Genomic DNA, 12,970 nt, shown 5'->3' with positions numbered 1-12,970 from the left:
TGCTCTATGAAATATTTGTATTTGTTCATCAGTCTTCATGTGTGAAGCTGAGATGTATGTGTATTGGACACTTGAGCTAATCATTTTTGAGTCATCGATCAATTATCCTTGGATTACTTTCTAGTCGTCATGATGAGACTGAAATGTGGATTTATTTCTTGAGGATGTCATGTTGTGACATGTTTGAATCAACTATTTTGGAGTCTTCGATCAGTATTATTTTGAGAACCATTTATCTTGAGATATATTTTGGTTATTGAGAACCAATCGATATTTTTGATTATCAGTGATGCCTTCAGTTGCCAATAGAGAATTTTTGTAGTCATGATTTTTTATGGATGCTTTTCAGATGCTCATGGAGATTTGATGATTTTTATCTTGGTGATTTGATAATTCTTATTATGGATATTTGATGCTTTTATCATGGATATTTGATGATTCTTTTTATGGATTATCTTTTAGATTTTCTTTACAGTCGCTTGTACAGGACTATGGTGATTTTATGATTTCATGAGCTTAGGGTAGGTAATCTACTTGTAGTGTCGGGAACTGGCTTGCAATGGGAGCTGGGACCCTAAGTGGCTGCCAGGGTAACTCATTGTAAGTTTGGTTGATAAGTGATAACATTTACACACTAAATGGAGATTAAATGAACCTAAAAAGATAATTGTTTTGGTTCTTGCCCATGCCTTGAGTGCTTGTACAGGCTAGGATGGGAGTAGTGAGAACGCATGGTTGCAACCTTGCATTTCATAGTATGCCTCGTCAGTATGAGAGGATACTAGCGGCCACATTAGATCAGTATGGACCCGTGGAGTTTAGCTAATTGCCAGGGTAACTTGTACATGATAAATGCGATGACACTTTCTCGCTTGCAAAGTAGATTTCCTACATGTCATTGTGTGCCTCTAGGAATTAGATGTCAGTTTTGTGTGAATGAAACCTTTGAGTAGTATACTTTTAGGATTTTGGACTTATAGAGATTTATGCTTTGTAGTTTTGATAGCCTATTTTGGACTTGAGACTATCTCCTCAGCATGGTGGGAGTGGACCACTTAGGTTCCACGTGGTCGGGTGGTAGTGTATTTTCCACTCTTATCATTTGAGATCCATCTGAGACACCGTGGCTGATGCTTTCTTGGTTGGTATTTATCTTCATTCTATTCTTGGATTATTATGACAGATGATATACCTTATGATGGATGTATTTATTGGTATGTTTCTTATATTGATGATTTGCATATGTTAGATGATGGTATCTTATGCTTTACTTTGCATGTTAGTAAAATGTTTTAAGAGTGACATTCCTACTATGTTAATATCGATGATCTCTTCGGTGCTTTAGAATTTTATGCATGGAGGGATGGCTAGGATCCACGATGGTCTAATCATGCTATTTACGATTGGGAAGAACTATGCACTTAGTTTATTATGTATGTGATATATGGTTATCTTTTATGATGGAATATTATATCTTTATGATAATGATGTATCATGTATGAAATTTGGTTTTCATTTATGTTATTGCATCATGGATTAATATTGGATGATGATGTACTTTATTTATATAGATGTTTATTCTTTTAAGCTTTTCATACCTTGTAACATGTACAGTGGAGGATTGAGCAATCTGAAAATGTAATTACAAAAAAGGACACTTGTATATGGTTTAAGAATGTTGGATGTATCATTGTTATTTCATAAAGATGTGATGTTAGATGAATAGTTAAATTAGATGTGATTCAACGTTAAGGGATCTTTAAGAAATGTAATCTGTTATGTTTTGTTATGTTTATTTTCAGTCGGATGTTACTATTACTTTCGCAAATGTTATGAATGGTTTTACTTTCATATTTTTTTAAAAAAATTATTTGAAAAACTTAGTAAAATTTTAGATTAATTCATTGGATTCCTTGGCGGGGCATTACATTTGGTAGCAGAGCCCGAGTTTCAACATTGAGAGCTCTGAGTATATTGGAATGCCACTAGTTGTTAACTAGTTGAACAAAACAAAAAATTTAAACTATCATGTGTATCTCTTTCAAACTGAAAACTTGGAAACTAGGTGGACTGAAACAAAATCTAAACTGTTACTTGCATATTTTTCATACTTCAACACTTAGCTTTCAAAGCTGAAAATTCTACTTAAACCTAAACAAGGGCAAAACTAAAAATTGAAACACATTCTAGTTGCAAAAAATGTATCTTTTATCTATGTAGTAAGGTAATATGCTCTAGATTATCTTTGCAAGCATTAAGTTGCTCTTGTTTAGAATATATTAAGGGATCTATTTTAGTAGTTGTTAAAAGAATGAATGTTGGATCGATATTGTTTTTCAGTTTATCATTAAACTAGAATTATATTGCTCTAAGTGTGTTGTAATATTTCAAGTGGAATCATATCCTCCTGTAGGGAGAAAAGGGTTGAATAGAACACGCAAAGTGAGTAACTTAGTTTTTCATTCCTGTAGGCTTCCAGGAGTAAGCCTAATCCCAAGGAGGGTGGATGTAGTGCTTGCCCCTAGGTTGCAATTTTGTTATTATTGCTGAACTCTTTTAGAGCTAGTTTTATGTTGTTGGTTAGCAACATTCTTTTGAAATTATCAGATATTGTGCTATAGATTGAGTTTATTATGTGATGAGATTACTTAGATTTTGCATTTCATGTATGCATGATGATTATTTTCAGTATTTGCAATTATTAATGATGATTAGTAAGATTATTTATTATCATATGTGTTTTATTATGGATACTTACCTCATACTTGCATGTGTATGGTGTGCGTGTTTGCTTTTGTATGACGTGTCTGATGTGGTTAAGGAAGGGAGTCGTAGTCACCTGCTAGTCGGGATCTACACGATGCACCACTTCCTGCCATTGTCTGTTTAGTTTAGTATATTATGTTTGTACATGCATAGTTTTTATGCAGGTTGCAGGTACCAAGTATCGACTTCCCTAAATTGCCAGGATGAGCGTACCCTATCACACTATTTCAAAGATAAAAGAGGGGAGATAAATTCTCAAGTCCAAATCTCAACCCTTTAAGCCATTTGTCTTAATTGGAAAATTAGGACAAGTATTCGAGTTGAGTACCCTCTGAATGCGTCAGATGACGTAATTTGTGATATTAACCCTTGGTTTGATTTTGTATGTATTTTGGCTACGATGGGTTTTCATATTTTTACCTTGTAAGTCTTTGATGTATTTTCTATTAATTAAGCCTAATTAAAAGATTTAATTAATGGCTTAATTTAATAGAAAATTAATATGGTATTTTAATATTTATTTTATTTTATTGAGAAATTAATTAAATAAAATAATTAAATTAGAACTTAAAAATTTAAATTTGAAATGTGACAACATTTATTTTAATAATAATATATTTAGAGTTCATTTTTAAATAAATGACTAAATAATAATATTATTAAAGCTAATAAATATTTTAGCAATTAAGTTTTGAAAAATGAAATTTAAAAGTGGAAAATATATTTAAAATTATTAAAAGATTCTATATTTCATGTGCTTAAAATATAAATATATTAAGATTGAAAAGTGAAGATATTAAAGTTAGTGCATGAGATTTAATAAATTAATTAATTAAATTGGAAAGAGTAAAGTAAATATTATATTAATGATTGTGCATTATTTTACTATTTGCTCACATAGGAGTTGGTAAATTCTCAAAAATTGTCATGTAGACAACAAAGGAGTTTGCAATCTAAGAATGCACAAGTTGTCTACACTTAGAAGTTAGCATTTTATTTGAGCACATGGTGTCTACAACCTTAAGACTCATCTAGAAGGTTGGAGAAGACCCATGCTTGGTTGTCATGCTTATCTTCTAGTTGTTTCTAGAGACACTCTAAATGCATCTTAGAGGCCTTTAAATAGAGGCTCTCCTAGTGTTCTTGGACAAGCTAAAATGGAAGCTTCAAGCTTACATGCTTTTGAGAAGCTCATATGCTTCTACATGCTCATATGTTTCTATATGCTCTTATGCTTCTTCTAGCACTTTTAGTCACTTGGAGGTTTTCGGTGGGCTTGGATCTTAGAGGAATTGCGAATGATGGAGAAAGAAAGGATTTTCTATGGACTTCTGAGGCATGGCAAATTTAGCATCATTGTCTAGGTGCACTCGTGATATTCGCATATTCTCTTTGCACTATTTCTCTTTCTATCTTCATCGTGTCTGTTATATGTGTCTGAATCTTCTTTATGATTGAATCTATGATATGAATTGGAATCTAGATATTTTATTTGGTTGAGAAGAAAACAAGAATAAACCCTAGTTCTAAATGAGAAAGAAATTAGATCTAAAACGGGTTTGGGTTCAATTTGGAATCAAATTGATTAATGGACTTAAATAAAAAGGTTTCTAAAACTATAAGCCAAACCTATTAGAAGAATTGGATAAATTTAGAGAGCAATTATTTTAAGAAGAAATTCTTAATTCATCACAAACTGCCCTGTCGCTGCCCCTTTAGATAGACCTAAACTCAGTCACTCATAACTTTTTATCGTGAACGAATTTATTCGATCGCTCTGGTCAGAATTGGTGCAACTTGGCCCTCTTCAACATATTTTAATTTCAGTTCGATCCAACAGTTCATTAAGGAGATATGGCCGTCGTACTAGGACTGTTTTATTCAAGGATAGATATTTCTCCATTTCCCATAACCAAGAGTTCTTTATGCTTAAACTTCACAAAAATTATATATCAAAGCATGGAATGAATTAAAGATATTATTGTAATCTTCTCTTAGTAGAATCTTATTAATATGCATTAGTTTTATATAGTTTATTATCTAATCTAATTAAATCAAATTTAATTAAGATTAGTTAATAGTAGACGAAGTGTAATTAATTATTAGTCAATCTAAGTAAATAGATTTTTATATGAGAGAAAATTAATAGAGAAAAGATATTGATATAGTTTATGTAGTGAATTTTTAATATTAATTATTTAATGTATATTAAATACTATTTAATATATATTAAATAGTTAAGAGGTGGTAATTTATAAAGATATTTAATGATGATTATTAAGAGATGCAAATTTTAATGATATTCGACAATGGATCATTGTTACGTTTTGACCTTGTTATATTGATTATAAATTATTGATATACCTTAATGGTATTAAGAGTTAGCTAATAAAGCTTATGTAAAGTTCTCTAGATTGATTAATAATAGTTTTGATGAGTTTATTATTTATTAATGTTTGGTGGGTCTAACAAACTATTAATAAATAATAGTATAAATAGTTTAAATAGTTATCAATTAATATGATCAGAGTTAATCTAGAGGAGATTAGTTAATGATTGAAGTACTGTAAAAGATATTAATCAAATTGAATTGGTTAATAATTTGGAGGAGTATCAATTAACTGAATCAACATACATAGGGAAAACTTTTTTGAGATAATAATACTTGGTATTGGAGATTTATTATAACTTGTTATTATTAAACTATAAATGGGAACATTGTTGCAGAGTGATGAATGCGGTCATACAAAATTATTATTAAGATTTTCAATATAGCTTGTTATTAATATTAACAAGTTATTATTATTAAATTATTAATGTGATCATTTGAGTATTGGATTATAGTTGACTTTTATCTTACAGAATTTTAATTAGTTAATGGTTAACTGATATTTATTGGGTTGATGGTATGGTTGTGCAATTATTAATTAAATCAATTAACTAGAGTTAATTGGATTTAATTAATAATTATGTTATGTAATAGAGATTTAATTGATATAATTCTTTTAACAAGATTGTAAAAAATATTGATATCAAAATTGATAAGTCTTATTCTAATGACTTGAATAATGACTTAGATACTTTAACGGTTATTAGTGACGATTTAATTATTATAATAATTAAGAGGCTTAAGTGTTAGAGATACTTAATTAAGTTTTAACCATTTAAATGTTAATGGATCATGGATTGTGTTTCTATGTTAATTGGTCACTTTAATAAATTTATATTCTTCTTATTCGAAGATTGATAATTGGTTCTTTTATAATATAACGAATAATGATCCTAAAAAAATTGAAAGGTTAATCAATTAGAATATGGGTCATGGTTAAATATAGAGGACAATTTAATTAAAGGTCAATGATGATCAGTTTTGTGAATATTTATCCTTAAGTTAATAATAATGGAAGGATAATGCTATCGAGGAACAATTGGGTTGACTTGTAGGTCAAATGATGAAACTTAAGACACTTGAAAGTATACTTGCAAACAGAAAAATGGAAACCCCTATACATTATTCAACTATGTGAATTTAGTAAACTAAAACATGTGTTTGCATCATGTATTCTTTATGTTTCTTATTTTGGGTTTTGTGTTGACTAGTGTTGACCAGTCCTAGGTTGTTACCAGAGGCTCAAGGGTTATGAGATGTGATGGCATGTTGATTTTATTTGGTCTCGATCTTTATAAGTCAAACCATGGTAATGTGATTACATGCTCTATGAAATGTTTGTATTTGTTCATCAGTCTTCATGTTTGAAGTTAAGATGTATGTGTATGAGACACTTGAGCTAATCATTTTTGAGTCATTGATTAGTTATCCTTGGAGTACTTTCTAGTCGCCATGATGGGACTGAAATGTGAATTTATTTCTTGAAGATGTCATGTTGTTACATGTTTGACTCAACCATTTTGGAGTCTTCGATTAGTATGATTTTGAGAACCATTTATCTTGAGATATATTTTGGTTATTGAGAACCAATGGATATTTTTGATTATCAGTGATGCCTTCAGTTGCCAATAGAGAACTGTTGTGGTCATGATTTTCTATGGATGATTTTCAGATGCTCATAGAGATTTGATGATTCTTATCTTGGTGATTTGATGATTCTTATTATGGATATTTGATGCTTTTATCATGGATATTTGATGATTCTTTTTATGGATTATCTTTTGAATTTTCTTTACAGTCGCTTGTACAGGACTGTGGTGATTTTATGATTCCATGAGCTTAGGGTTGGTAATCTACTTGTAGTGTCAAAAAGTGGCTTGTAATGGGGGTCGGGGCCCTAAGTGGCTGCCAAGGAAACTCATTGTAAGTTTGGTTAATAAGTGATAACATTTACACACTAAATGGAGATTAAATGAACCTAAAAAGATAATTTTTTTGGTTCTCGCCCATGCCTTGAGCGCTTGTACAGGCTAGGATGGGAGTAGTGAGAACGCATGGTTGTGACCGTGCATTCTGTAGTATGCCTCGTCAGTATGAGAGGATACTAGTGGTCGCATGAGATCAGTATGGACCCATGGAGTTTAGCTAACTGCCAGGGTAACTTGTACATGATAAATGCGATGACACTTTCGTGCTTGCAGAGTAAGTTACCTACATGTCATTGTGTGCCTCTGGGAATTAGATGCCGATTTTGTGTCAATGGAACCTTTGAGTAGTATACTTTTAGGATTCCTGGACTTATAGAGATTTATGCTTTGTAGTTTTGATAGCCTATTTGGGACTTGAGACTATCTCCTTAGCACGGTGGGAGTGGACCACTTAGGTTCCACATTGTAGTGCCTACCCCTGGTTCGCATTTTGTTATCATTGCTGAACTCTTTTAGAGCTAGTTTTATTTTGTTGGTTAGCAACATTCTTTTGAGATTATCAGATATTGTGCTATGAATTTAGTTTAGTATGTGATGAGATTACTTAGACTTTACATTTCTTGTATGCATAATGATTATTTTCAGTGTTTGCAGTTATTAATGATGATTAGTAAGATGATTTATTATCACATGTGTTTTATTATGGATACTTACCCCATACTTGCATGTGTATGGTGTGTGTGTTTGCTTTGTGTGTTTATTTTTGTATGGCGTGTCTAATGTGGTTAAGGAAGGGAGTCATAGTCAACTGCTAGTCGGGATCTACACGATGCACCACTTTCTGCCATTGCCTGTTTAGTTTAGTATATATTGTACTTGTACATGCATGATTTTTATGTAGGTTGTAGGTACCGGGTATCGACTTCCCTGAATTGCTAGGATGAGCGTACCCTATCACATTATCTCGATGATAAGAGAGGGGAGATAAATTCTCAAGTCCAAATCTCAACCCTTTAAGCCATTTGTTCTAATTGGAAAATTAAGACAAGTATCTGAGTTGAGTACCTTTCGAATGCGTTAGATGACGTAATTCGTGATATTAGCCTTGGTTTGGTTTTGTATGCATGCTAGCTATGATGGAATTTTGTATTTTTACCTTGTGAGTCTTTGATGTATTTTCTATTAATTAAGCCTAATTAAAAGATTTAATTAATGGTTTAATTAAATAAAAAATTAATATGGTATTTTAATATTTTATTTTATTTAATTAATTGGAAAATTAATTTAATTAAATAATTAAATTTGAAAATAAAAGTTTAAAGTTTAAATTTGGAATGCGACAACATTTATTTTAATAATAATATATTTGGAGTTCATTTTTAAATAAATGACTAAATAATATTATTATTAAAGCTAATAAATATTTTAGTAATTAAGTTTTGGAAAATGAAATTTAAAAGTGGAAAATATATTTAAATTAATAAAATATTCCAAATCTCATGTGATTAAAATATAAATATATTAAGATTGAAAAGTGGAATTATTAAAGTTGGTGCATGAGATTTAATAAATAAATAAATTTAATTGGAAGAAGTAAATTAAATATTATATTAATGATTGTGCATTATATTTATATTTGTTCACATAGGAGTTGGCAAATTCTCAGGAGTTGCCATATAGACAACACTGGAGTTTGCACTCTAAGAATGCACTAGTTGTCTACACTTGAGAGTTAGCATTTTATTTGAGCACATGGTGTCTACAACCTTAAGACTCATCTAGAAGGTTGGAGAAGACTCATGCTTGGTTGTCATGCTTATCTTCTAGTTGTTTCTAGACACATCCTAGATGCATCTTAGAGGCCTTTAAATTGAGGCTCTCCTAGTGTGGTTGGACAAGCTTAAATGGAAGCTTAATGGAAGCTACTAGCTACAAGCTTAAATGGAAGCTTCAAAGCTTACATGCATTGGAGAAGATTCACATGCTCATATATTTTCTACTTGCTTTTATGCTTCTTCTAGCACTTCTAGTCACTTGAAGGATTCAGTTGGCTTGGATCTTGGAGGAATTGTGAATGATGGAGAAGGAAGGGATTTTCTATGAACTTCTGAGGCATGGAAGATTAGCATTGGTGTCTAGGTGCACTCATGATAATCGCATATTCTCTTTGCACTATTTCTCTTCATGTCTTCATCATGTCTGTTAGATGTGTCTAAATACCCTTGTGATTGAATCTATAATTGAAATTGGAATTTAGATATTTTATTTGGTTGAGAAGAAAACATTAGAAAACCCTAGATCCAATTAAGGAGGAAATTAGATTTGAATCGGGTCTGGGTTCGAATTAGAATCAAATTGACAAATAGATTTGAAATTGTTTTTAAACTAATAGTCAAACCTATTAGATGGAATTAACAAGCAGATTTAGAGAACAATTAATTTAAAGGAAAATTTCTTAATTTAAAGAATTTGAAAGCACTTCTTATTTAAAGTTATATATGTTCTCTTTTTAATATATATAGAATCTGCATTCTTTTATAAATATATATATTTATATTTACAATATAAAATACTGAAATGCAATGATTCTTGGTAACGATCTGCGTATATATCCATATATATATAAATATGCTTATTAAAATACAATATACTTGATAAGAAATGCATATATATATACACATATATACTTATATATATATACACATGTACGTATATACATATAAAAATATATACATATATACATATATGTATATACTTGATTAAATACACTTTTTTATTATCACAATGAAACAATATTTAAAAAATATGGATCGCGCAAGCGATTTACATTTTGAAGAAAACATTTATTAAAATAAATAAATGTTAGTGGGCGGGGGTATTACCTCACCCCACCCTTCCTTTTTATTTGCCGGCCTATGGTCTGCTGACACAGCCGTACCTGCGACTGCGATCGCTGGGCTGACTGCGACAGCAGCCGTCAGCGCATGGCCCATTTTAAATTAAACGAGAGCGATTCTTTGTTTTTTTTTTATTGCATTTAAAAATAAATAAAAAAATGTTTAAGTCTTACTTAACGCAGGTTAATATATATGTTGTTTCATATATATGTAATTTATAATGTGTGTATTTCGATATTTCATTATTTGATATGATGTGAAATTATTTGTTAATAGTATTTCATGTTTAGAATAATTATTATATTATTAAGTTTATTAATATATATATATATATAGGGATTAAATATGTGATTTAATAATAATAATAATTATTATATATATATATATACATCCATCCAGTGTTTGACTTTAATATTGTTGGTTATAAATGTTGAATGCTGATAATTGTTAAATACAGATTTCGATTTAATAATAATAAAAAAAAAAAAAGAGAGGGAGATTAGTTTGTTTGAATTTGTGAAATTTGGCTTAAAGAATTAATAATTAGCTTAATTAAATTAAGGCTATTTGATAGGGAATGTTATAAATTGAAGTTTCTAATTATTGTTATCGGCATTAAAATTCATTAACAATAATGATGAAATTGATATTGTAGATTTATTTTTGATATAACTTGTTATTAGTCATTAAAAAGTTATTATTAAATTATTAATTTGAATGTTGATGAAGTAGGACCTGGTTAAATCTTAAATTCATGAAGTTATTGTTAATCAAATGATATGCATTGAGTGGTTAATCAGGATATGTAATTATTAATTAATATAATTAATTGAAGAATTAATTAAATTTAACTAATAATTAAGTTATGTAATAGAGTATTAATTAATATGCTAATAACAATTCTTTAGTGGAGTTGTTAAGTATCGAAGTTGGTAAGCCTTATGACTTGAATAATGACTTTAGATATTATATGGTTGTCAACGATAATAACGATTAAGTTGAAAGAACCAGACTTTAGTAATATTTAATTAAGTTTCTAATTGAGTACTATTAGAATGTTAATAGGTCATGGATGGTGTACTTATGTTAATTGATTGATTAAATTGATTATTTTAATTAAGTTATAATCTTCTTATTCGAGGATTGACAATTGGTTCTTTTATAAAAGAATAATGATTCTTGGATTATGTCGAAAAGTTGAAATAATGATAAGGAAGAGATATTCAATTAGTAACTTGGATCTTAGCAAATAAAACAAATGATTTAATGAGTAAATATTTATCCTTAAGTTGTTCTTAGAATGTAATTCTTAATAATGGAAGGATAATGCTATCGAGGAACAATTGGGTTGATTTGTAGATCAATGATGAAACTTAGACACTTGAAAGTATACTTGTAAACAAAAAATTGAAACCCTTACACTTGAAAATGGAAAAAGAAACTTTAGACTTGATTCAACAATGGGATTTTAGCAAAACCAAAACATGTGTTTGCATCGTGTATTCTATATGCTTCTTGTTTTGGGTTTTCGGGTTAACTAGTGATGACCAGTTCTAGGTTGTTACCAGAGGCTCAGGGGTTATGAGATGTGTTGGCATGTTGATTTTATTTGGTCTCGATCTTTATAAGCCCAACTATGGTAATGTGATTGTATGCTCTATGAAATGTTTGTATTTACTTATTGTTATTATTCATTAGTCTTCATGTGTGAAGCTGAGATGTATATGTATCTGAGACACTTGAGCTAATCATTTTTGGGTCATCGATCAGTTATCCTTGGATTATTTCCTAGTTGCCATGATGGGTCTAAAATGTTGATTTATTTCTTGATGATGTCATGTTGTGACATGTTTGACTCAACAATTTTGGAGTCTTCGATCAGTATGATTTGATATTCTTGGTTGCTCATTGAAGAACCAATGGATATGGTGATTTATTTTGAGATATATTTTGGTTATTGAGAACCAATGGATACTTATGATTGTCAGTGATGCCTTCAGTTGCCAATAGAGAACTGTTGTGGTCATGATTTTCTATAGATGCTTTTCAGATGCTCATGGAGATTTGATGATTCTTATCTTGGAGATTTGATGATTCTTATTATGGATATTTGATGATTTTATGCATATTTGATGATTTTATTATGGATTATCTTTTGTGATTTTGAGATTTATGATTCCATGAGCTTAGGGTAGGTAATCTACTTGTAGTGTCAGAAAGTGGCTTGCAATAGGCGCAGGGGCCCTAAGTGGCTGCCAAGGAAACTCATTGTAAGTTTGGTTAATAAGTGATAACATTTACACAATAAATGGAGATTAAATGAACCTAAAAAGATAATTGTTTTGGTTCTCGCCCATGCCTTGAGTGCTTGTACAGGCTAGGATGGGAGTAGTGAGAACGCATGGTTGTGACCGTGCATTCTGTAGTATGCCTCGTCAGTATGAGAGGATACTAGTGGTCGCATGAGATCAGTATGGACCCATAGAGTTTAGCTAACTGCCAGGGTAACTTGTATGTGATAAATGTGATGACACTTTTCTGCTTGCAGAGTAGGTTTCCTACATGTCATTGTTGTGCCTCTAGGAAGTAGATGCCGATTTTGTGTGTGATGGAACCTTTGAGTAGTATACTTTTAGGATTCCTAGACTTACAGAGATTTATACTCTATGGTTTTGATAGCCTGTTTGGGACTTGAGATTATCTCCTCAACATAGTGGGAGTGGACCACTTAGGCTCCACGCGATCAGGTGGTAGTGTTTTTTTCACTCTTATCATTTGAGATCCATCTGAGACACCGTGGCTGATGCTTTATTGGTTGGTATTTATCTTCATTCTGTTCTTGGATCATTATGATTGATGATATACCTTAGATGGATGTATTTACTGATATGTTTCTTATATTGATGATTTGCACATGTTAGATGATGGTATCCTATGCTTTACTTTGTTTGTTAGTAGGATGTTTTAGGAGTGACATTCCTATTATGATA

The sequence above is a fragment of the Cupressus sempervirens genome, chromosome 6 (genome assembly GCF_028749045.1).
Source record: "Cupressus sempervirens isolate cs-2001-9-10 chromosome 6, ASM2874904v1, whole genome shotgun sequence".
Taxonomy (NCBI): Eukaryota; Viridiplantae; Streptophyta; class Pinopsida; order Cupressales; family Cupressaceae; genus Cupressus; species Cupressus sempervirens.
The sequence above is the reverse complement of the archived record's forward strand: the minus strand, read 5'-3'. Positions refer to the sequence as shown.